The 23691-nt window shown below is 45.0% G+C and overlaps 8 non-coding genes across 8 annotated transcripts; all 8 read left to right on the plus strand.

Annotated features, from left to right (window-relative positions):
- Nucleotides 1-1874: 1874 nt before the first annotated feature.
- On the plus strand, nt 1875-1947 carry trnat-ugu (transfer RNA threonine (anticodon UGU)). The gene has a single exon. It is a non-coding gene; the product is annotated as a tRNA-Thr (tRNA).
- Nucleotides 1948-3058: 1111 nt separating this feature from the next.
- Nucleotides 3059-3131, plus strand: trnat-cgu (transfer RNA threonine (anticodon CGU)). The gene has a single exon. It is a non-coding gene; the product is annotated as a tRNA-Thr (tRNA).
- Nucleotides 3132-5895: 2764 nt separating this feature from the next.
- trnat-ugu (transfer RNA threonine (anticodon UGU)) lies at nt 5896-5968 on the plus strand. Its single transcript has one exon. It is a non-coding gene; the product is annotated as a tRNA-Thr (tRNA).
- A 2569-nt stretch (nt 5969-8537) lies between these two features.
- On the plus strand, nt 8538-8610 carry trnat-cgu (transfer RNA threonine (anticodon CGU)). The gene has a single exon. It is a non-coding gene; the product is annotated as a tRNA-Thr (tRNA).
- Nucleotides 8611-13211: 4601 nt separating this feature from the next.
- trnat-ugu (transfer RNA threonine (anticodon UGU)) lies at nt 13212-13284 on the plus strand. The gene has a single exon. It is a non-coding gene; the product is annotated as a tRNA-Thr (tRNA).
- A 2872-nt stretch (nt 13285-16156) lies between these two features.
- On the plus strand, nt 16157-16229 carry trnat-ugu (transfer RNA threonine (anticodon UGU)). Its single transcript has one exon. It is a non-coding gene; the product is annotated as a tRNA-Thr (tRNA).
- A 4344-nt stretch (nt 16230-20573) lies between these two features.
- trnat-ugu (transfer RNA threonine (anticodon UGU)) lies at nt 20574-20646 on the plus strand. Its single transcript has one exon. It is a non-coding gene; the product is annotated as a tRNA-Thr (tRNA).
- A 2216-nt stretch (nt 20647-22862) lies between these two features.
- On the plus strand, nt 22863-22935 carry trnat-ugu (transfer RNA threonine (anticodon UGU)). The gene has a single exon. It is a non-coding gene; the product is annotated as a tRNA-Thr (tRNA).
- The last annotated feature ends 756 nt before the right edge of the window (nt 22936-23691 follow it).

Here is a 23691-nt window from a genome sequence, read left to right on the forward strand (position 1 = left end):
TGTTTTGGCACAAGTGCTCAGCTGTGAGGAGGGCATGATGGTGCAGGGAGTTTGCCCTGTTCCTGCTCTCTAGTGGGTTTGAGGTTTGAGTCCTGCCTAGGGTGCCTTGTGATGGACTAGCGTCCCATCCTGGGTGTGTCTCCTCCCCCACCAGCCTTGCACCCTGTGTTGCCGGGTTAGGGTCCGACTTGCCGTGTGTGTGTGTGTGTGTGTGTGTGTGTGTGTGTGTGTGTCCGTCCGCCTAAATGAGTACATAACTGTAAGCTGCTTTGGAGAAAAGCATCAGCTCACCGAATAAGTGTGATGTAGGATTGGAGTTTCTAGTTATGAGCTACTTGCTATTTAAAACCAGGACAGGTTTTAGAAATATGCAAATATGAGCAACCGCCATGGGGCACTGAATCTGAGCATCATTCCTCCCAACACATGGACCAAAATAAAGAAACAGAACAACAACACAGCAAATACAAATAAACAATAATAGCTAGAAAAAAGTGAACAAAATAACAGTTCACACACAAGAATGAAGACGGGCAGAAAGTAACTGAACTGAGGAATATATTACAGAAAGCGGTGAAGAGATTTAAATCATTCAGACGTAATGTATTTAAGGAGCTTAACTTAATTTAACGTGCTTCTTTCTGCAACAGACATATGCCCCTGTCCCTTCTCAAAAGTTTTATTAACCGGTCAACATAACCCAGTATACCGACGGGTTTCAACCTCACATCCAGCTGAGTTACAGCATCCAGGGGGTGAAAACTGAACCACGTATTTAAATGGAACCGAGAAACCGTGCATTTTATTTTCACAGTTTTGTCCAAGCGTGCATGTCGAAATGAATCGCCTGTGATCAGAGCTACACTAGTAACGCGGCCGTAGCAATTTTCAGTCATCCTCCTGCACATTTCCATTCTCTTGTTGGCGTATTCCGTTCGCAGTGATGTTGTTCAAGCGCCACCCCGCCATCGCCGTGCCGCTTCCACCGTTTTCCGTTGCGACGCGGCACTGATGGTTCATTAAGGATAATGTCACTTCCTGTTACATGACCTCAAAATTGCATATATGTCATCAGTGGCATGATAGACCGCAACACTGATGAAGACATCTTGCTGAAACCCATCCGTCCCGTGACAAAAAAATATAACCATTTCTGTAAGCTCTCCTACCTGCTTTAACTTCAGCAGAGTAGCTGGTAGAGCAGTGGTTAGAAGTGCTGTGGTCAGACCCAATGGTTGCTGGTTTCATTCTCACCTTGGGTTAAAGTACTCAAATCATAAGTGCTTTTTGAGAAAATTGTAAATGCTTTATAGAGAATTAAAGCACCAGTTATGAGTTCCAACCCCACTAGAATGTAGAAAGAGCTCAAATCTACAATCTTTGGAGCCAAAGACAGCTGCTCTAACCACTACACAACCAGCTCATGTCTTCTGATGTGGGTCATCTTCTTCTTGTGCCTCCCACATGAAAAGCTCAGGAGTCCATGGTGAAAACCAAGAGCTACTGTAACTTTTAATCTAGTTTCAACTCTTTACATATTTTCAACAGCTCAACAATTTTTTGGCGTGTGTTTTTGAAGGGCACTAGATTCACAAAGAACCTGTGGACAGTCAACGGTTTACAATGTTCAACCTTAATCCAGTGTGGTCTGTGCTGATACCCTACATGGAAACTTCCAGGCCTAGGAAATTAGCTGCCTTTTCACCTGGGGTCTCCACTAATGTTCAGCGTCCTCAGTTTGATAGGTCTGGCAATGGAAGCATCTGGCAACACACACCTCTCTCAGCTATTATTCACCTTCCACAGGTGTCACTGCATTGTTTTCTCAGGGTGTGACCTTTAAATGAGCTGCTTTTCAGACTTGCACAAGGTAGGGCTCCATAGCTCAGTGGTTAGAGCACTGGTCTTGTAAACCAGGGGTCGTGAGTTCAATCCTCACTGGGGCCTGTTTTACATTTTCGGCCAAAATTCTGAACTCTAATAATTAGAACAAAACACTTCTCTTTAGAGGGGGCATGGTGGCGCAGTGGGCTGGACCGGGTCCTGCTCTCTGGTGGGTCTGGGTTTTGCGTCCCACTTGGGGTGCCTTGCGATGGACTGGCGTCCCGTCCTGGGTGTGTCCCCTCCCCCTCCAGCCTTGTTCCCCGTGTTGCCGGGTTAGGCTCCGGCTCCCCGCGACCCTGTATGGGACAAGCGGTTCGGACTTCTCTTTAGACCTTCTGCTGTCCTGAACAGAGACAACAGTTTGGTTTCTAAGGCTAAAATCCTCAGAGCTTTCCAGCATTTTTTACAGTTCTGCTTACATCCACTATTACGAAATAAAGCTGATGTGGTGGTTAAAGTTGTTGCCTCTGTATCAGAACATTATTGGTTTGAATCTTGCTTTGTATTGTGTCACTAGTGAGCAAGGTGTCTTACCCCCTAATAATGGGGTAGCTGGTACCGTTGTGGGTGGAGCTGCTGTTGTCTTTAGACCCACACGGTTGAATATACCTCCACACATCCAGCACTTGAGTGAGGTTCTCTTCCTGAAATTGACCAGCTGTGTATATGGATGAAAAATTATAAGTTTTTTTTCACAGAGAAATAAATAAATGTACTACCCTGAGCTGTATGAGAGGGGAATAGACAGCAACATCATGCCTAGATCTCTCTGCAGCCAAGGGGACATTACATTATGTAAACTTCTGAAGACAATTACAATTAAAACAGCTTTTCGCATGCTCATTTTGTACCCCTCTTGTCCAACAATGAGGAGGGACCTACAATGTGAAATGACCCAAGGCTCATCTGAACTCTCGAAGTATCTGGATTCATTAATGGGTAAATCAGTATAAGTAGTGTAACACTGTAAGAAGTGTGGGCTAAATGAACGCAACTATGATGGGTCCCATCGAGGCGCCAAGCTGAAAGATATTTCATTGATTTTGTAAGCAACACTCAACAAGAGCAGGAGTCACTTTAACTCACAAAACATTTTTACTCTCCCCATGCAGTGGCACCATTGTTTTACAGCATAGACTTTAAATGATATGTAGCAGGCAGTGATGCTCATGCAGGCTCCATAGCTCAGTGGTTAGAGCACTGGTCTCGTAAACCAGGGGTCGTGAGTTCAATCCTCACTGGGGCCTCATAAGTGCTGTTCTGTAGCTGTCAATGTGAAATTAAGGGGAAGGGCCCTATTAAAGGATGAATTGCTTTCCTATACAAAGTATGCTGTCATAGTCAAAGACCTTATAGTGTTTCTCCTGTTATCCAGGTAGTGTAAGTTGGGCCCTCCATGTAGGATAAGCAATGTCTTTCCACAGTTGCACATAAATAAGAGGGTTATGCCTCACTTTCATCAGCACACACTCTCCTGATGTTCAGCAGACATTTTTCTCCCAAGCAACATGCAATGAACTCTGTGTAGTGTTATGAGCCCATACACCTTATTCACCATGGTGACTTACACTGCTAGAGACACTACTTACACTAAGTCACTTATCCATACATCAGTGGAACGCACTCTTTCTGTCACTCACATACTATGGGGGAATGTGAACAGCATGTCTTGGGAGTGTGGGAGGAAACCAGAGGACCCAGCAGAAACCCACACAGACATGGGGAGAAGATGCAAACACCACTCAGACTGAGTGGGGAATCAAACCCACCTCCTCTCACACCACCGAGGCACTGTGAGATGGCAGCACTACTCGCTGTATCACCCTCTTACACGCACTGCAGTTTCACATCTGAAGACTCAAGTAAGGTTGATATACTGCTTGTTACACCAGTGTCACTTTGAACCAGGCTGTGGTTAGTATCAATAGATGATCTATTTCAAGCCCAATCCCTTCACTACCTTCGGTCCGCAGCTCCACAGATGGACAAAAGGTGAGTCCAATCCGTTCTTCCCCCTCTTACCAAGCAAGCTCTGAACCCCTCTGCTGTGCATCTGTCAGCTTTGAAGTGTCTTCAGGTCCTTCAGGAGTGTGTGGATGGAAAGCGCTTTTGTTTTTCTTTTTCTTCTTATCTTTGCTCTCTGCGGCTGCACGGCCAGGGAACGATCGAGGAATCGCACTCCGCCCGCGATCCTTCCTTGTCGACAGTGCCCACACCTTCTGAGGTTTTCTTTTTTGCTTTTTTTGGCATCGTCTTTGTTCCCCAAGAGCCACCTTGACTGTATAAAGTGAAACTTCTCCGGTGCTTAAGTATAATTAAGGGTTCGATTTTAGCTTTGAGTCTTTGCTGCACAGTTTTATCGAAAACAGTCAGCATCACATAGATGCCTTCCTGTTTCTTCAAACCAACTCATGGTTCTAAGACACTTAACACATTTACTTTGACCTCCTACAGCCGAACACTGCTAGCGGTATGGTGGTTAGAGCTGTTCTCTTGGTACCCAAGGTTCAAATCCTCCTTCTGCTCTTCAGGGAGATGCTTGTCTTACTTCACTTTAGTGAAGTTACCCACTTGTGTAAACAATATAATTTGCATCAGAAAAAAGCATCATCTACGTGAGTAAAGGTGCATTTAGCAGATGCTTTTCTCCAAAGTGACATAAAACTCAGAGTACAAAACAAAAAGTGTGTTCTCTCAACAATTTACCACACTGAACGGTATAGTGTTCCGCACTGGTGAAATTTACAGCAAGCACCCTTCTCCAGGTATGCTCCATAGTACAAGGTGGGATTTGTACCTAGTTCCTTCTGGTGCAAAGTCAGCAGCTCCAAACTCAAACATTTCCATCTGTCTATGACAGTGTTTGGTATAGATTTTAAGATTTGGCAAGTTTATACAGCTGGAAATTTTACCAAGAAGCTGACTGTGAGTGTGGTGAGTAGTACAGCGGTTAGAGCTGTTATACGGGGGGCTAAAAGTCATAGATTCAAATCCCACCATTCTGAGGGCTACACTCAAGCATTGCATGTACTTAGAGCTTCTATAGAGAAAGTTATGTGGTTCTTTAAATTGTCAAAAATTTGTAGATTATTTGATAAAAAAAAATCGTGAGCAAACTGAATGCTTAAAAAAAAGAGCAATGATTTCAAAGGTACAAGAGCAGCTCCCTCTAGAGTGTGGAAGTGTGTTATACTCCCAGAGGCTATAGCACAGATTAATAAAACATTTTCCACGGGTTACCCTGCATTTGTCTCATGAAAGTCTTTATTATACAGGTGCTTTGAGGAAAGCAATGTTTGCTTTCACTGAAGAAAAAGCAATTTCATTGTGATTCCTGTAGAGGTTTCAGGTGGGAGGAGAGGTAAGCAAGGACCCTCTACAGTCGTACTGAATATATACATCAACTTACACTTTTTACTCATCATTATCTTATTTTCTCATTTCTTCTTCTGATTTTATTTTCATTTCTGCAACATCCTTCTGTCTTCCCCTGTTCTGTAATTTGTCCTGAAGGGTAGAGGGGCTGGGATGCAAAACAAATTTCAGAGACATCTGACAATAAAGTTCAATCATATTGTAAAATTACTATTTCAGCTTGGCAAATGAACTGATTCATCCCGTCCGAGATTTAAACTTTAAAAAGTGCTTCAACGCACAAATTAGGAACAGGTGAACATGCTGCTGCAGTAAACAGGGTAAACCCACATAGTATGGGGGGACCGAAACAGCACGTGTTTGGAGTGTGGGAGGAAACCAGAGCACCCGAAGGAAACCCACACGGACATGGGGAGAACATGCAAACTCCACACTGACTGCCCAGCAATCAAACCCACATCCTCTCGCACCACCCAGGTGCTGTGCCACCCTACTGTGAGCTGTTCAGCTACTAGAGAGGTGTAGATTGGGACGGTGACACATTGTTGCAGAAACCGGTCAGGTCACCTGAGGTGTGGCGCCATTGTCTCCGACGTGTACTTTAAATTAACAGATGTGTTAGAGCAATATGTGTGAGGCTCCATAGCTCAGTGGTTAGAGCACTGGTCTTGTAAACCAGGGGTCGCGAGTTCGATCCTCGCTGGGGCCTAACTTGTGTTTTTCGCTGTAACATCTACTTCCGAACAAACAGCACTTCACTGCAAAGTTCTTGGCAAAACACTCCTCAAAGGTTCCCAAACCAATAAAACCCTGATGTGTAACTCAGCTATGCAGCGTTGAGTGCTGCTGCAGCGCTGCATTATTGGACAAGGATTTGACCCCTACCTGCAGTGTGTGTGGATCTCATGTGGTTTTGAGGTAATCTAGGGCCTTTTTCCTCAATCCAAAAACATGTTTCAGGTTAACTGGGGGGCGCAGTGGGTCGGACCGGGTCCTGCTCTCCGGTGGGTCTGGGGTTCGAGTTCTGCTTGGGGTGCCTTGCGACGGACTGGCGTCCCGACCTGGGTGTGTCCCCTCCCCCTCCGGCCTTACGTCCTGTGTTGTCGGGTAGGCTCTGGTTCCCTGCGACCCTGTATGGGAGAAGCGGTTCTGAAAATGTGTGTGTGTATGTGTGTGTGTGTGTGTGTGGTTCCTCTAAAGGGGGGTGTGGTGGTGCAGCAGGTTTGATGGGTGCCTGTTGCATGGCAGGTGAAATGTTCAAGTCCTACTTGGGGTGCCCTGCAATGGGCTGGTGTCCCATCCAGGGTGTTTCCCCTCAGCCCTGCCCCCTTCCCTTTGGGATAGGCTCTGGCTCACCATGACCCTGCTTGGGACAAGTGGCTGTTGACATTGGTTCATTCCTCTAAATAACCTTTAATACTCTGGGGGTGAATGAGTGCAGGCAGGTCAGCGCAGTCTGTCCGGTGCTCTAAGTCACTAGGGATAGAGGCGTCAGCTAAATCCTGCGCAAAAATCACTGCATGTCATATTGGAGGAAAGCATGTGTTTTACATGAGTAAATTTAATAACAGCCCATCTCATCCATAAACATATCAATGACTTATTAACTTGAGATGTAATGTATTTTATCTTTTCAAAGAGAACAGCCCACTGAACAGAAAACCTAATCACTGTCATAATATTTCATAGTAAGACAGCGATAATTGTGTCATTAAACAAATGATTATGAGCCCATCGCTGTAACACTAATAATGTTATTTTATTGTGGATATCTCAGTAAGGGGGGTGCGCGGTGGTGCAGCGGGTTGGACCGGGTCCTGCTCTCTGGTGGGTCTGGGGTTTGAGTCCCGCTTGGGGTGCCTTGCGACGGACTGGCATCCCGTCCTGGGTGTGTCCCCTCCCCCTCCGGCCTTGCGCCCTGTGTTGCCGGGTAGGCTCCGGTTCCCAGCGACCCCGTATGGGACAAGCGGTTCAGAAAATGTGTGTGTGTGTGTGTGTGTGTATCTCAGTAAGAGAATGCACTAGTGAAGCGAATACATTTACTTGCCTCTTCTGTCCAAGGCATCTTGCACAGTTAACCTACTTATAAGTACCCATTTGTAGAGCTGGGCAATTTTACAGGATCACGTTAGAGCAAGTACACTGCTCAAGGGTACTACAGCTGGAGGTGGGGTTCAAACCTGCAACCTTTGGGTCTGCAAGCTTTGACCACTACTCCAGCACTTGAAAACCCTCGTTTTCTCATGCAGTACACAATGAACTCGGTGCACAAATGATTTTTTTTTTATTTAATTGTAGTGAATTTGGGGGGGGAGAGCAGTGGCGCAGTGGATTGGACCTGGTCCTGCTCTCCGGTGGGTCTGGGGTTCGAGTCCTGCTTGGGGTGCCTTGCGATGGACTGGCGTCCCGTCCTGGGTGTGTCCCCTCCCCCTCTGGCCTTACACCCTGTGTTGCCGGTTAGGCTCTGGTTCCCTGCAACCCTGTATGGGACAAGCGGTTCCAAAAGTGTGTGTGTGTGTGTGTGTGTGTGTGTGGTGAATTTTGGGGGGGGGGACTGGGTCTTGCTTTCTGGTGGGTTGGGGGTTTGAGTCCCACTTGGGGTGCCTTGTAATGGACTGGTGTCCTGTCCTGTCCTGGCTGTGTCCCCTCTCCATCCAGCTTTACATCCTGTGTTGCCAGGTTAGGCTCTGGCTCCCTGTGACCCCCTGTATGGGACAAGTGGTTCAGACAGTGTGTGTGAATTTCAGTGGAAAGCACAAGACATAAACATGTAGGTTTAGTAAATATATAGTGTATATGACTATACACAGGGAACAATTTAGGTGTGTGGTTTACTTTGTGTTTGTTGCAAACCTGCAACCTTTGGGTCCAAGAGCAGCAGCCCTAACTACCAAGATAACAGCAGTCCCAGCTAATCACTGCTTTTGTTTATGACATGAAATCAAAAGGTGAATGAAGCTGAATTATGATGCACAGGCTAGTAGAATAAAGTCCTTTAGAGACGCGTCTGAGGAGCGTGCTGGTCCAAAGGAACCACGTCTCTCTCGGACACCACGCCAACAAATGACGGTAGCTGTGCGACGTACGCGCTGAGGGTCCTGACCTCACTCCGAGATACACCTCGTATATCTGAAAAGACGTTTATTGTCCAGTGGAGCCGTTGGGAAATGTCTAAATATGAACCGTCTCTCTGTGTTCAGCTTTTTACACATTAAAAAGTTCTGGAAACCAGTTCCATCACCTGAGGTCTGGCACCATTGGGGGGATCCACCGTGTGAGGCTCCATAGCTCAGTGGTTAGAGCACTGGTCTCGTAAACCAGGGGTCGTGAGTTCAATCCTCACTGGGGCCTTGCTTGTGTCCTGTAAAGTAACATGACCCATCTCAGAGGTTACAAGTAATAGAACAGAGCTGAACAGGTGTAACTGTGCACAGACAGTTGTAATGATTACCCTGATTTTACCTAAATATCAATGCAGCAGGTGGTGCTCATCTTGCTGAGTGTGATCTTTCTCAGCCCATGTAGAAGGGGCAGGGGTTTTCTTGGGGGTCCTCTGATTTCCTACCAAAGAACTGTGTTCAGCCGGTGGTGCTAAATTGCCAGTAATATCATACGGGTGAATGATTGTACTCAAGAGTTTATTATCATATGTACAGTAAACAGTCTGTTACACCACACAATGAAATTCTTACTCCGGGAACCCTCCCAGCAGCTTATGACACAAATTATAAAGACAAAGAAAAAAGACACAAGACGTAAATTACAAATTTACAAAATAAAATAACGGGAGTTTACAGGGAGTTTAGTGGGGATAAAGGCATCATCTAAATGCTGCACAGCAATCGCTGTGTGTCATGCTGCAGGAATTCATGCTGAATTAATACATCTAATAAGAGGCGATCTGGTCGAGCTCATATTTTTGCTGTATCTCTCCACGTTCAGAAAAATCTTTTTGCAGGAGGATGAGATTAAAAAAATGTTGTTCAACGAATACTTTTAACTTATCAACTACTTATTAACGCAAGATGTACTTATGTATTGTTATTATTTTGACACATTATTCTGGACAGGAGTTTTACTAGAGTCCTGTAAAAATTAAAAGCATAACACTATGTGACATTCCCATTGTCCTGCACAAACTTCACCTCCTCCATAACCACTTCTTTCAAAAACCTGTTACCCACCACTAAAATATATAACTACATATGTATAAGTCTAAGACATATATAGATTATATCAGAGTTGACTCCAGAAACATTATTTAGGTCTTTATAGCATTACAATAAAAATATACAAATGTTAGTAATTTAATAATGTTAGTTATGATATGAAATCTAAAAGCACACAAAAAGTAATGACAATGTATAGGACAGTAGAATAAACCCCTTTATTCCTGCATTTATCACGGAATTGTTTTCAGATTTAGGCATCAAACCTGTCTTTTACAGGAACCCTCCTGTGGATACAGAGCGTAGTGTGAAGTTTCAATAAAAATTAATTACACTTGAAAGTCTGTGCTTTATTTGCATAGAAATGAGCAATTGCTCACTGATTTACAGCACTGGAACAGTCCTGAGCTTGATCACAAGACAAAAACGGATGTGTGACTCAAGAATAACAGGTTAAAAATGGATTTTTCCAACATAAATTACAACCTTTTGCTTCTAAAGCTTACTTTAATTTTTAATTTAATTTAATTTAATTTAATTAATTTGAATGAATGAAAAGGGAAACTCTGATTGCAGCATGATAGAGGGTAAAAACTCAATTTTCCCTATTACTGTTCTTTAATTAGGTAATGCTTTAAAACCAGAAGGGTGGACTCGCACAGCGACCACGGATGCACCCCTTTCGATCCTAAGGACACATATGGAGAACGGATCATTCCGGAGGCATGGCTCACCGACCAAGGGTGTGCAAACTTTTCAATGCTTGGCCAAGGTTCACAATAGTTACCGTAAACTAGTCCGAGGACTGCAAATGTAAAAAATCTTAGTGGCGCATTGATCCTTAAGTATCTGAAATGAAAAATCATTATTTTATTTACTTGCCACATATTCAAGTGTGTGTCTCACTATAACTGTATTACCATCTTGTTCAAAAGAATTTGTAGTACTTAAGGCAGGTGTAGTATCTATTAATAATTTTAGACCACATATTGGACACCCCAGGCAGAGAACCAATGATCCTACATCAAGCAGGACAATGTAGCAAGTACAACGCAAACCATCAGTTTTTTTTTGTCACCGGAATTCAACGTTCTCTCACCATCTCAGCTCTTGACAGTCAGAGAACCTCAGGTCACTGCAGGTTTACGCAACGTTTCCGCTTTTCCACCTCTGCTCGAGCCTCTTCCACAGAAATCTGTCTAGCATCCCGACACAGATTTATCTTTGACTGTTCGCAGGCCGTGAGGTTCTTTAGCAGCGTCTCCTTACGGACATGGAGCGTTTCGCCAAGCGGGACGTGAAAGGCCAGTGAGACGTGCTCCCGTACATAGAGCACCTTGGAAAGTAACTTGTCTAGTAAGACAGTGTTGTAACCTCCCCTCAGAGAAAACTTGTGTGTTTTACTTATTGCTCGCGGACACCAGACCATATGTTCGCCTTGCAGAGCGCACACACTTTGGCCGTTATCTTGGAGTTCCGGGTAGCTGTCAAAGCGTTTCACATGGGGATCATGGACAAGGACCACGTGCATGATCTCAAGTGCGTAGACCACCGTCTTATACACCCTCAGAGCGGGCTTCCTGCCGCAGCAGAACTGCTTGCTGTACTCATTCAGCAGCTCAGAGAGGGGAAAGGTGAACTTGAAGGTCCCATAGCGAGACTCTTCCTGGAAGGCAGGTGAGGTGGTCAACTTGCGCAGGAACGGCTCTTGCTCTCTGGCTTGATCGGGCGTCCGGTTGGGAAGGAGTTCTTGGAGGAACCGCTCTTCGGCTGCATCAATTTCATCCTTACTAGTGGAGAGACCCCACCACAGGAGACCCCAGCTTTCTTCGCAATCAGAACCCGTCTCAGGCCGTACCCGGAAACCACCTAAATCCAGAATTCCTTCCAAGCCATTTATGCCTGTAACGTGGATCACTTTAGACACGTGGAACTCCAGGGGTTTTGAAGGCAATGGTACATCATTCCTGATGTTCCGATTTTCGAAGGTCTCGTCGTTTATTAAATCATCCAAGCTCATGTGTTTCTTCTCAGACACCGTCTCCCTGAAGCCTCTGTCATTTAACTGCTGCATTTTCCTTGCTGTAAACAAGAGGATTCCTTTATTACTGTGTCCCCACTGTGTTACTGAATTCCCTCGTTGGGATCAAAAAAGATTATTTATTTATCCACCTACTTCCCTACTAGTGAGAGGGAACTTCTAGAAGGTGATTGCTTCATAACACTGAGTCAGGGTTAGGAACGGTTTTTTGCTTAACATTTAGCTGATGCTTTTCTCCAAAGGGACTTACAGTTATTTACCCAGTTATACAGCCAGGTAATTTTACTGGCACAATTCAAGCCAAGTACCTTGCTTAAGGGTACTACAGCTGGACATGAGTCTCAAGCCTTGACTTTTGAAGACTAAAGCAGCAGCTTTAACCACTACACTAGACAAAGACAGAGTGCAGCAGGTAGTAGTGTAGTGGTTAGATGGCCTCTTTTTGGGCTCAAAGAGCGCTGGTTCACATCCCATAGTAGTGCTGTTAAACGTGGTACATGAATGAATGGGTAAAGCAGGTGCACACTCCCTATAAGTTAGTCTAGAGAAAAAAATTGAGCTGAATTGATATGTGTGAGGGGGGTGTGGTAGTGCAGCAGGTTTGGCTGGGTCCTGCTCTCTGGTGGGTCTGGGGTTCGAGTCCTGCTTGGGGTGCCTTGTAATGGACTGGTGCGTCCCCTCCCTCTCCAGGCTGTTGCCAGGTTAGGCTCCGGTTTGCCGCGGACCCGTTTCAGCAAGTGTGTGTGTGTGAATATGATTTCATTGTAATAAAGCCCCAGGGAAGAATATTACCAACTTTACAAGTGAAAGTACCTGCACTTTAACTGAATGTCTACACATTTCTTTCATTTCAGACATTCCTTTTGAATGGAAAAAGTACAGGAAAAAAGCTGAAAAAGCTTCAAAAATATTTGAAAGCAAAATATTTGTGTCAATAGAAATACAATAATAAAAAAATTGCCCACCCCAGCTCCTGATCAACACAGAATTAAAAAAAAGTACATTATGAAAATAACGGACAACTTCAGATAAGTATACAGGTTCACGGGTTTTATTGGGTTACGGTTATTTATCATTTTTTCATATTGATCACGGTTAGTTACATTTAGTTAATTGTATATTTAGTACAATTACACTACCTGAGCGCTGCTCTGTCACGCAACTTCCACGCGCCGATTTACAGTAAACACGTGTAGACGGGCCTATAGAAGGGGACTCGAGTGGTCATGTGACTGATGTGACATCACTCAGAGCGAATCTGATTGGACGAGCGGAAGCGGGAAACCTAACACCATTATTAAAAAAAAATGGCGCCATTGCATTTCCGTTGAAAAGGGAGTGACGAGTGATTTTACGCCATTTATGTGCGAAAAATACGGGAGGGTATTGATAGTTAAACGGTAATCGCAGAAAACATGTTAAAGACATATTTTTTTTTCATCAATTCTATGAGGAGAGCTCTGGTTGTGGAAAGTAGTTGTATCACGTGAGGTACATAACGCGAAAAGAGAACAAAAATTTAATTAACATGTATTCACCTAGAATATTGAGCTCTTTTAAAACGAGCAAATATGTGTGACTCACTGTGTTTAGCTTCTCACAAATTAGGGAGGTGTAAGTTTGGATGGTGACACATCGTTGCAGAAACTGGTTACCTCAGGTCAGGTTACCTGAGGTGTGGCTCCATTGTCTCCGACATCATGTACTTTAAATGAACAGATTTGTTAGAATTGTATGTGTGAGGCTCCATAGCTCAGTGGTTAGAGCACTGGTCTTGTAAACCAGGGGTCGCGAGTTCAATCCTCGCTGGGGCCTAACTTATATTTTTCAGTGTAACACACTATACATACACAACTATGTTGCATGTAAGAATGCATGTAATGGTCTTCCTACTAACATACTTCCACATCATGCTCCAAGTGCTGCGAGTTCTTGTTTCAGCTCGAGCCAAGAGCTTTCATCAATGTCTGTTGAGAAGAACCTTAATGGTCTTGCAGGCCTTGAGTTGCTGAAACCTGCCTTTTACAGTAATCTTCAGTGTACAGAGAAACACTGTCTGAGAACAAAGGCTTCAAGTTACAGTTTCAAGTCTTTGCTTCACTTGCGAACGAAGAGGCAAACAAACAGTGTTTCATTGATTTACTGCATTGACACACCTTGATTTAAAGACAAAACTTGATGTGTTACACACGTAACGCAGGTTAAAACTGTAAAACTCTTGAAACTGTAAGTTATTTAATGTACTGGAAGAGATTGTTGTGAAGACATTTTTAAGCTTTAAAAGAAAAAATAGTTGAAAAAATATGTGAAATACAGTCGATACTAACTATACTTTAAGACGAAACTGTGATGATTATGTGTAGATGAAGTAGGCAGCTGAGGAAATCAAGAGTAAAAACTCAGGACTGCTTCAAGAGAGCCCTCATGATCCCTTTGTACTTGCTACCCAACACTCTCTCTAGTCTCTCAGACTAGTTGTATATTATAAGTCTTGTATATTGTAAGTGGTCCTTCTTTCTGACAGGTCCTCAGTCACTTATCAGCTCACAATATGCATCGTCCTTGGGGGTGATTGTTGCCACATCCACCTGTGCAGAAAAGTCACATTAGTTTTTCGCAAGCTCTGTTTCACTAGGTGCACTTCAATAAATGTGTATCATACTTGATCCAGAGAATTTCCAATTTACTCTTCATCAACTACACTTTAAAAAGACCAAATTAATTACTTACTAAATACTAAATTAAATACTGTTGAATACATTTATACTGTATGCATTATTGATGCAGCAATGCCGCGTTACTGAGGAGGTCATCCTGCAGTAATTTCCTTTATGAATACGTGTGGAGTCCTCCGGACAAGCTCTATATCCACCTTAACAACACAAGAGTATAATGGACATAATCCAGCAGTTTTAAACCATTTTCTGAAAATGTGCGCATTTTAAAACTGCAGCAGAGCTGGTCATTTTCATCCCTTTGTCACCTCACCCACAGCTTACCTATGTGGTACGCATGTAGCCATGGGAGCGAATCAGCTTTTTCTTTCTTTCTTGCACCATGGTTTCCTAAAAACAACTTGAACTTGAACTTTATCATACATGTTGGAGTTTATGGTCATTGCAGTCTCAGAAGCATAGAGTAGGGTACAAACTGGACAGAACCCCAGTCCGTTATAGGCCAAACACATTCACACTCTATGGGCAGAGTCACCAGTGCACCTGAAACACATGTCTTTGACTGTGGGAGGAAACCAGAGCCCCTGTAAGAAACCCGTAGGAATGTAGGATGAACATACAAACTACACATAGGCTAAGATGAATTCAAACCCATGGCATAAGAGCTGTGAGACAGCAGGTCCACCCACTGGAAAAAGGAGTTACTGTTGTAATCTGCAGGTTTGAATCCCACCTCCTGCTGTAAAACCCTTCATCTTAGTACTTAAGTCAGACTGTTGTGTCAAAAATCACCAAGCTGTAAGCACTGGAGGCAGCGCAAGTCCCTTTGGAGGGAAGTGTCAGCCAGATGAATAAATATAAACACGTTCCTTTATCCCAGGGACAGTCAGAGAACCTGTAGGTGCTACTCGTAACAAGGTAAACAGAGCTCTTTTCCTGAACTCACCGGAAGCTTCACAGCTTATTGGATGACCTTTGTACTCAGCTGTACTTTCACTGTCACGGTAACCGTATGTTGCCATTGTTTGAAAAGTAATGGTAAGAGGGTTCACAGGAGCCAATGAGCTTTGCGTATTTGTGTTTATATAAGAGCACAACCCAAAATGAAGAATTATGGAGACAGAGCTGCTCTGGGAGTAGAGGAGTTTAAGTATAATTTCTCTACAAGGTGAAATTAACACACACAATCTGGACTGCTTGCCCTATGGAGGGTCAGAGCCTAACCCAGGGTATAAGGCTGGAGGGGACACACCCAGGATGGGACACCATTCCATCACAAGGCACCCCAAGTAGGGCTTGAACCCCAGACCCGCTACAGAGCAAGACCCAATCCGACCGACTGTGCCACCACATCCCCGGTAAAAATAGCAGTCTTTTCTAAATGTATATGCAAAAAAACCATGTAGAGTTTCAAACAAAGAAAAGACAAGAACACATAAAGATAGGTGCCAGATGAATTGATTCGTCTATCACAGATTTAAATCGGCTGAAAAGAGCTACAGGGTGAAGCGAGTAACAGATGAAAATACAACAGAGAAAACCCAAATGCATCACAATACCTTCAGTAAATTCCGATTAAAGCATGGATTTAATTCACATGTTTTCATCTGAAGTATCTGAAAAAAGATTTACTGTCCAATACACACATTGGCTGAAGCTGCTCGGCCCAAGCGGGGTTGTGGTGAGCTGGCGACACGGGGACACACCCAGGGCAGGATGCCAGTCTGTCGCCAGGCGCCCCAAGGAGGACTTGAACCTCAGATACAGGACCCGGTCAGGCCCACTGCACCACTGTGCCACCATGCTCCCCCCCCTCACCCACCCAATATAGCCACTGGAAAATGTGTAAATACATATAGACAGTCTTATGTGTTGAGCCTTCAACTTCTAGAGAGGTGTACATTAGGACAGTGACATATTTTTGCAGAAACCAGTCAGATCACCTGAGGTGTGGCTCCATTGTCTCCGACATGTACTTTAAATTAAAAGGTGTGTTAGCATAGTATGTGTGAGGCTCCATAGCTCAGTGGTTAGAGCACTGGTCTTGTAAACCAGGGGTCGCGAGTTCGATCCTCGCTGGGGCCTTCCTTCCATTTTTGAGGGTTACATGCTACACGCATCCACGTGTACATAACATGTAATAACCGTGTTGCGTTTAACACGGTACAAACAACGGCATTTTCACATCCAAAGTCTGGTACCATGAGTCCTTATAGCGACTCAAATGTTTCCATGTCTGTTTCTGAAGAAGCTTAACAATAAATAAACATGGGAGATTATAATCGGTGATGTGACCCATTACCATGTTGTCTGTATCTCATATGGAAATGTAAATCTCTCATAATGCCTAACATATGCATTTACAATAATCTTCACTGTACAAAGAAACACACTCCCAGTGTGCTGTGAGAATAAAGGCTTCGGTTACATTTACATTTTTTCATTTAGTGAGGAACATCTTCTTCTTCAGAACCGCTTGTCCTATACGGGGTTGCAGGGAACCGGAGCCTACTCAGTAACACAGGGTGTAAGGCCAGAGGGGGAGGGGACACACCCAGGACGGGACACCAGTCCATCGCAAGGCACCCCAAGCAGGACTCAAACCCCAGACCCACTGGAGAGCAGGACTGCGGTCCAACCCACTGCGCCACTGCGCCACTGCACCACCGCACCCCAGTTACCACAGCACTTTACATTAGCTAAAACCCCTAACTGCACTGCAGTTTAGAAGATGAGCTTTTTCTTCTCATAGAAAATACAAAGCGTTCATTACATTAGGAGGAAGAGACACTGAGATGCAGCCATGTGATTCTTAAGTGCAGTTAGTTTGTTCCTTTCCACCATATGAACCAGCGTTCATTGCAGGAGTAGCTGCATAAAACTTTATCAGAATATAAATGATTCCAAATCACCTTCCGAGTAATATATTTTTTTGAGATATAGATAAACATTTACATTATATTACAGCAGTAGCTGTGTAAAGGTTTTTCCGGCATGATCTTAAAGTTATAGAGCATGAACATTTACACCTTACTTGAACTTAAGAGATGATGGGCAAAGTGAGCATGGAAGAGGTGAGTTTTCAGACCCTTTCTAAATGCGGACAGGGATTCAGCAGTTCTGAGTGAGAGGGGGAGCTCGTTCCACCACAACGGAGCCAGAACCGAGAACCTTCGCGCTTTACCTTTCGTGCGTGGGACCACCAAGCGGGCAGATGTGAAAGAGCGAAGCGGTCCGGTTGGGGTGTAGCGGATGATCAAGTCTTGTAGATAGTAATAGTTGAAAGTCTGCAAAAAAAAAAAGAGTCAAAGAGTGTTTCACTGATTTACTGCACTGGCACACATTGATTTAAAGACAGAACTAGAAGGGTTACACAGGGAAAACAGGTTAAAACTGTATTTTTTACCAACGTAATCTGTAACAGTTTATGTTTTGCTTTTAGATACATCGCTTCTCCTATCATTTCAGCAATTAACTGGTTGATGACGGTCAGACATCGTCATCTCTTTGCAGATTTATGTGGCGTTTTCGCTGTTGCGCCTCTGCCCGAGCCTCTTCCGAAGAAAACTTTTCTGGATCCCAACAGAGGTTCGGTTCTTCCCGTTCGCAAGCAGCGAGGCTCTTCAGCAGCTTTTCCTCGCTGAAACGGAGCGTTTCGTCCCCTCGGAGATGAAACACCAGAGAGGCGTTCTCCCACACACACAAAACGTTCAGTTTTTAACTGATACAATGAAATGGGGTTGTTGAGGTCATCTCCCACCACATGGTCTTTGTACCTGTTGCTTATTGCCTGTGGATGCCAGATGGTATTTTGCCCCCTCAATGGGCACAAACTTTGTTGTCTTGGACTTCCGGGTAGTTTTCAAAGAGCCACATCAGGGCTGTGGACGAGGACGGTGCGCACCGCACGATCTCCTGAGAGGAGACCTCTCTTTTATACACTCTTAGAATGAGCTTCCTACCACCGCAGACCTGCTTTACGCATATAGCAGCTCGGACTCGGGGAAGGTGAACCCGAAGGTCCCATAGCGAGACCCTTCGTGGAGGGCAGGCGAGGAGGTCAGCTGGTGCGGGAACGGCTCTTGCTCGCCGGTCCGATCGGGCGTCCGCTTGGTAAACAGATTCCGGAGGAACCGAAGCTCTGCCGCATCAGCGATACCCTTCTCAACGGACAGACCCCGGCACAGGAAGCCTTCCTCAGTCTCAGAACCCTTCTTAGACCTGGAAACGGTCTGAATCCACAATCCCATCGAGACCGCTTCTACCAGTAACATGGATCACTTTGGACATGTGGAACTCCACAACAGGCAGCGACTGTAAATCTACCTTGTTAGTGTAGCCGCTCTAAAGGGACCTGCCATGCTTTACATTGATTCATTTAGCTGATGCTTTTCTTCCGAGAAGAAGAGAGTGTCTTCTCCATCGTTCAAGGGTACTACAGCTGGAGGTGGGGATTGAACATGTGACCTGTGATCCAAAGGCAATAGCACTGACCTAGAGAAACACACCAAGGTCTTTAGATATGAGAGAACTAAAGAGCTCATGGATGAAAGTGAGCCATCCCCCAACAGGCCCTCTTTCCTTATTTTTAGGTTCACAGCTACAGAACAGCACTCAGTCAGCCCCAGTGAGGCTTGAACTCACAACCCTTGGTTCAGAAAGCAACACTCTAATCACTGAGCTACAGAGCCAGATTGAAGTCCTGCGTTGGCAGGTATTTTCCCTTGTAGACTGTGGGTGTGTAATTTCAGTCACTTTACACAGCATTTGATTTTTCTTTCGGAAAAACAAGTTACCATTCCTTCCAGTCACTGATTAAGTACACACACACACACACACACACACTTTCTGAACCACTTGTCCCATGGGGGGGGCGGGTCATAGGGAACCAGAGCCTAACCCGGCAACACAGGGCAGGGGACACACTCAGGACAGGACGCCAGTCCGTCACAAGGCACCCCAAGCGGACTCAAACCCCAGACCCACTGGAGAGCAGGACCCAGTCCAACCCACTGTGCCACTGTGCTACTGCACCCCCTTTGATTAAGCACCCTGTAACAGCATCTCCAGTGTCTTTCTATTTCTTTCCTTTCTGTCCTTTTATAAAAGTTAAAGTACACTTTAATGTTAAAAAAAGCAGTACTTAACAATATGCAAATCAGCAGCGGTCTCAGTAAAAAGGTAAGAAATCCCAGAACACGGGACGCTCTCAATGAGGGCACTTTCCTAGGAGAGAAATAAGACGGTGACCGAAACAGGTGCAGTAAAACAGCCTGTCGTTTCGGGAAATTAATCCTTTAATATTTAACCCAGCAGGTAAACATAGTTTAATCTACCACCATTTGCCGCGGCACGTGGCGTGTACTGTACTGTAATTTAGTAATGTTGTGTAGTACCTGGTGCAGACAACAGGGCAGGATGGTGAAAAGTACAGAAACTGACCCCAAACTACAGAGTACGGTAAGAGAGCAGTAGTACAGTACTGTGATTAGCTCCCAATACCAGGTCTGCAGAAACGGTGTAAATATTTGCTGTGCTTATATTGTCACATTTTTGAAAGGTGGGTATTTTTATCGAACTGAACACGTATAAGAGCAACTACTTGAGGCCAAAGGTGAGAACACTTCACGGGCAATTAATCCAGTTCTCACATTAACATCCCTCCAACTGACTGTGGTTACATGCTGTATGTAGGCAGCAAGGTAATTTTTACTAGAACAACAGAGCAAGTACTTCAATCAAGGGTAGTGCACATTCACATTAAGATGACACTTTTCTCCAGAGAGATTCATAATCATCCATCCACTAATGGAGCAGCTGCACCGTTGGGTATAACAGCAGGAGGTGGGATTTGAACCTGTAACCTTCAGGTGCAAAGGTAGTAGGGCTCACCACAACGGTGCTACCAGTCCCAGACAAAGTAATACATACCCCAGGAAAATCCCTCAGCTTCATTCTCAGCACAGCATTTATCAAGCCTCAGTGAGGCTCAAACTCACAACCACTCCTTTATAAGTCCATTGCACTAACCACTGAGCGATGGAACCTGGGATTAAGGAGTACTACAGCTAGACATGGGATTCAAATCCACAGCATCTGAGTCCAAAGGCAGCAGCACTAATCCCTACACTACCTACTGTATCTCCTGCCAGGAGGCACTGACCTCCACCCTGTCACCCTCATGTGGGCTGTGATGGCATCTCCTGCCAACCATTGGGCCAGCCTGGTGGGAAGAGACCCAAGGCTCCACTTTTGGGCTAAAAACCAAACCATGGAGGCTAGATAGATGCACATAAATTATCATCCTTAGTGGAAGGTGCATCAGTTGCCTGGCGACCGGGCTGGAACAGGTCACACCCCCTGTGAGTCACCTCAGCGGCGTTCAGGGAGTGTTATTTGTACCGCCTAGAGAGAGTGAAGAACAGGTCTGGCTCCATAGCTCAGTGGTTAGAGCACTGGTCTTGTAAACCAGGGGTCGTGAGTTCGATCCTCGCTGGGGCCTAGAACACCTTCCTTTTCCAGCACATGTCAATGTTGACACCATCGCTGGACATCAGGGGTCCGCAGTGAGACATGAAGATCCCCTGTTGTTCAGGCTGGATGTCGAAGATCAGATCGTTCGAACTTCCAGCGATAACGTGTCAGTAGTTGTGATGTCAGATCCCACTAGAGATCCAAACCCTGTGAGGGTCACAGACAGAATGGGTCCTTTTCGTTTCTCATTTTCAGTTTTTTTGTTTGCCGCAATCTGATCTTGATACTAAACCGATGGCCCAGCTTGCTGCAGAGGAACTGGGACTGGTGGCTTCCTGGTTCCACATCACGTGTGTGAGTGTGAGTGTGTGTGTGTGTGTATCCATCACAGTAGGAAAGACCATCTCATTGACTGCATCCTCCCGCAACCACTGCAGAAAAGCAGCAATATGTCATTGATGATAATAATAAGAAGAAGCATATGTAGTACACACACACATTTCTGAACTGCTTGTTCCATACAGGGTCACGGGGAACCGGAGCCTAACCCAGCAACTCAGGGCGAAAGGCCGGAGGGGACACACCCAGGACGGGACGCCAGTCCATCACAAGGCACCCCAAGCGGGACTCGAACCCCAAACCCACCGGAGAGCAGGAGCCGGTCCAACCCACTGCGCCCCCTATATGTAGTACAGCGAGACAAAAATGTTAAAGAGGAAGTTAAATTCATTCGTTTAGTTGATGTTAGCCGATATTACAATAATTGACCCGCCCACACAGATGAGCAATTTCACGGCACTCGAGCAGGGAAGAAGCGCTTTACCCCAGATCCCTGCAAAAGCTAAGACCCCCGATGAGCACGTCCTGTTTCTCCCCACTTCGGCAGCACCTCAGGCGGGACACGAGACAGAGCGAGCGTATCTCCTCCGTCGGAAGCCGCTCCGGATGGGCACTCCTCGCGCCAACACTCGTGCAGCAGCTCTATTCAGTCTCGACTGTTTGAAACAACAAAAAACACACAAAACGATGTAAATGAGTTTGGGCTGTTTGCAGTAATGAGTGTTTATGTGCTCTTGTCATTAAAACTACAAGCTTCCTTTAATGATACTTTTTGCTTTCATAGCAAATCCATGCCTGTGTTAGAGGACCCAGAGCGGAGAGAGAGCAGAGCACGAGCGCTGCAATACCGCCGTCGGCCGCCAGAGGGCAGAGCACGAAAAGGTATCTCTAAAAACTATTTTCCATATATGTTATGCTAAAAGATATTTATCATGCGGTGCCTGATGAATCACTTTCAGAACTGTAGCGAGCTACAATTTCAACTGGACACTTCTTACTCCACACATTCTCTGCTAAGTGATGTCACTTGCAATCTATATATATTCCTTGAACACCGTGTAGATTATGCTCTTAATGAAGAATAAAATGTACTCTGATGAATGTCAGATTTTATACATCAGTGGTTGGAAGTGACCTTACAATTCAGGAGTTATGAGCAAGAGCCTTTTGGTTAAATTCACTTAAAATTTCTCCAGGGATTAGAAGAGAAAGATGTTTCCGTTGCGGGGCTCAGACATCCAGCAGGTTCATTACAGGGTGAAACAGGAAATGACCCAACAGCTGTATTCATCGTGGAGGATCTAGTTTGGAGTGAATAATGACGCTTGCCATAAAGGCTGTCGGCTGGGAATCGCCAAAACAAATAAACGGAGGAAGAGGCGTCGCTGCGGTGATCCGCTAAGCAACGGAAATCATGAGGAAACTCCTCAGAAATGAGTGGACATGATTCATAGTCATCATCATGTATTATTACTATATACACCCTCAACTCATGTCTACAAGCATGATATGGAGGACATGATCCCTTCGAGACGGGCTGAGAGTCACAGTTCAGCAGGCAGGTCGCCGAGGGCCTATGGGACACGTTACAGCTGGGGGCAGCAGGTGGCGCAGTGGTTAGAGCCGTCACTGCAATAGAAGGCCTTGGGTTCCATTCTGTTCTGCTCTGCTACCTTTAAGACACTCACCTTGAACGGATGCAGTTAAAATTACCCAGCCGTATAAATGGATAAATCACCTAAGTCCTGTTGGATAAGGGAATCATAATTAGAAAGCATGAGAAGACACCATGCTCAACTATTACTGGTGACTGGAAGCGGTGCTCCCCACAACTGGTTCTTCAGTGTGATGCCTGAATGGGGTTTACTTCAGAAGAACCAGTGACTGTTAAGCCTCCCAAGGAGGGGCTCCATAGCTCAGTGGTTAGAGCACTGGTCTTGTAAACCAGCGGTCGTGAGTTCAATCCTCACTGGGGCCTTGAATCCCAAACAAAAGTTTGGGTGGAAGCCTAAGGTGGCTGTCTGAGGCTACAAACACCAGGAGAAACTGAGCCATAGCCAACAACAAGGCACCCATCATGTCATCTAGGTTATTTCATTAGTAACATTACATAGTAAAATAACTTACTTTGTACATCAAGTTTGTTACTTTAATTTACCCACCTACACCAAGTAACTTTCACTCTATCAGCGCAGGGTAAGGACCTTGATCAAGGTCACCACTGCAGAAGGTCTCCTGACTACAGGGAAATAATACTAAGCCCTATGCACCCTGCTGATGACACCAAGAGGCTGCAGAGCTCAGGTCTCTTGGTGGAGCTCATGAGTTCAGGCTTCACTGCAGACTCATGTATCACTGCTCTTTTTCAATAATCTTATTTCTGCTCCATAAAAGTCTGAGCTACAGCAACCAGGTGAACGTAGTGTGATCAAGGTCAACAGCAGTGACTCCAGCCAGCATAGAATCAACTGTCCCTGTGTTCATACAGCAAGCCCAAAATCCAGAGCTGCAGAACTGGATCTAAAGGAAAACAAGTCATATTTATCTGACAGTTTTCTCCAAAGCAACTTATTTACAATTATTTACCATTTATACAACTTGGTAAATTCACTAGACTTAAATATACTGCAGGGACATTACTCAAGGGTAAATCAACTAGAGGTGGGATTTGAACCTGTAGCCTATGGTACCAAGGCAGTAGCATTAACCACTACACTAACAGCTATCACCCATC

Source organism: Scleropages formosus, chromosome 18 (genome assembly GCF_900964775.1).
Source record: "Scleropages formosus chromosome 18, fSclFor1.1, whole genome shotgun sequence".
NCBI classification, from domain to species: domain Eukaryota; kingdom Metazoa; phylum Chordata; class Actinopteri; order Osteoglossiformes; family Osteoglossidae; genus Scleropages; species Scleropages formosus.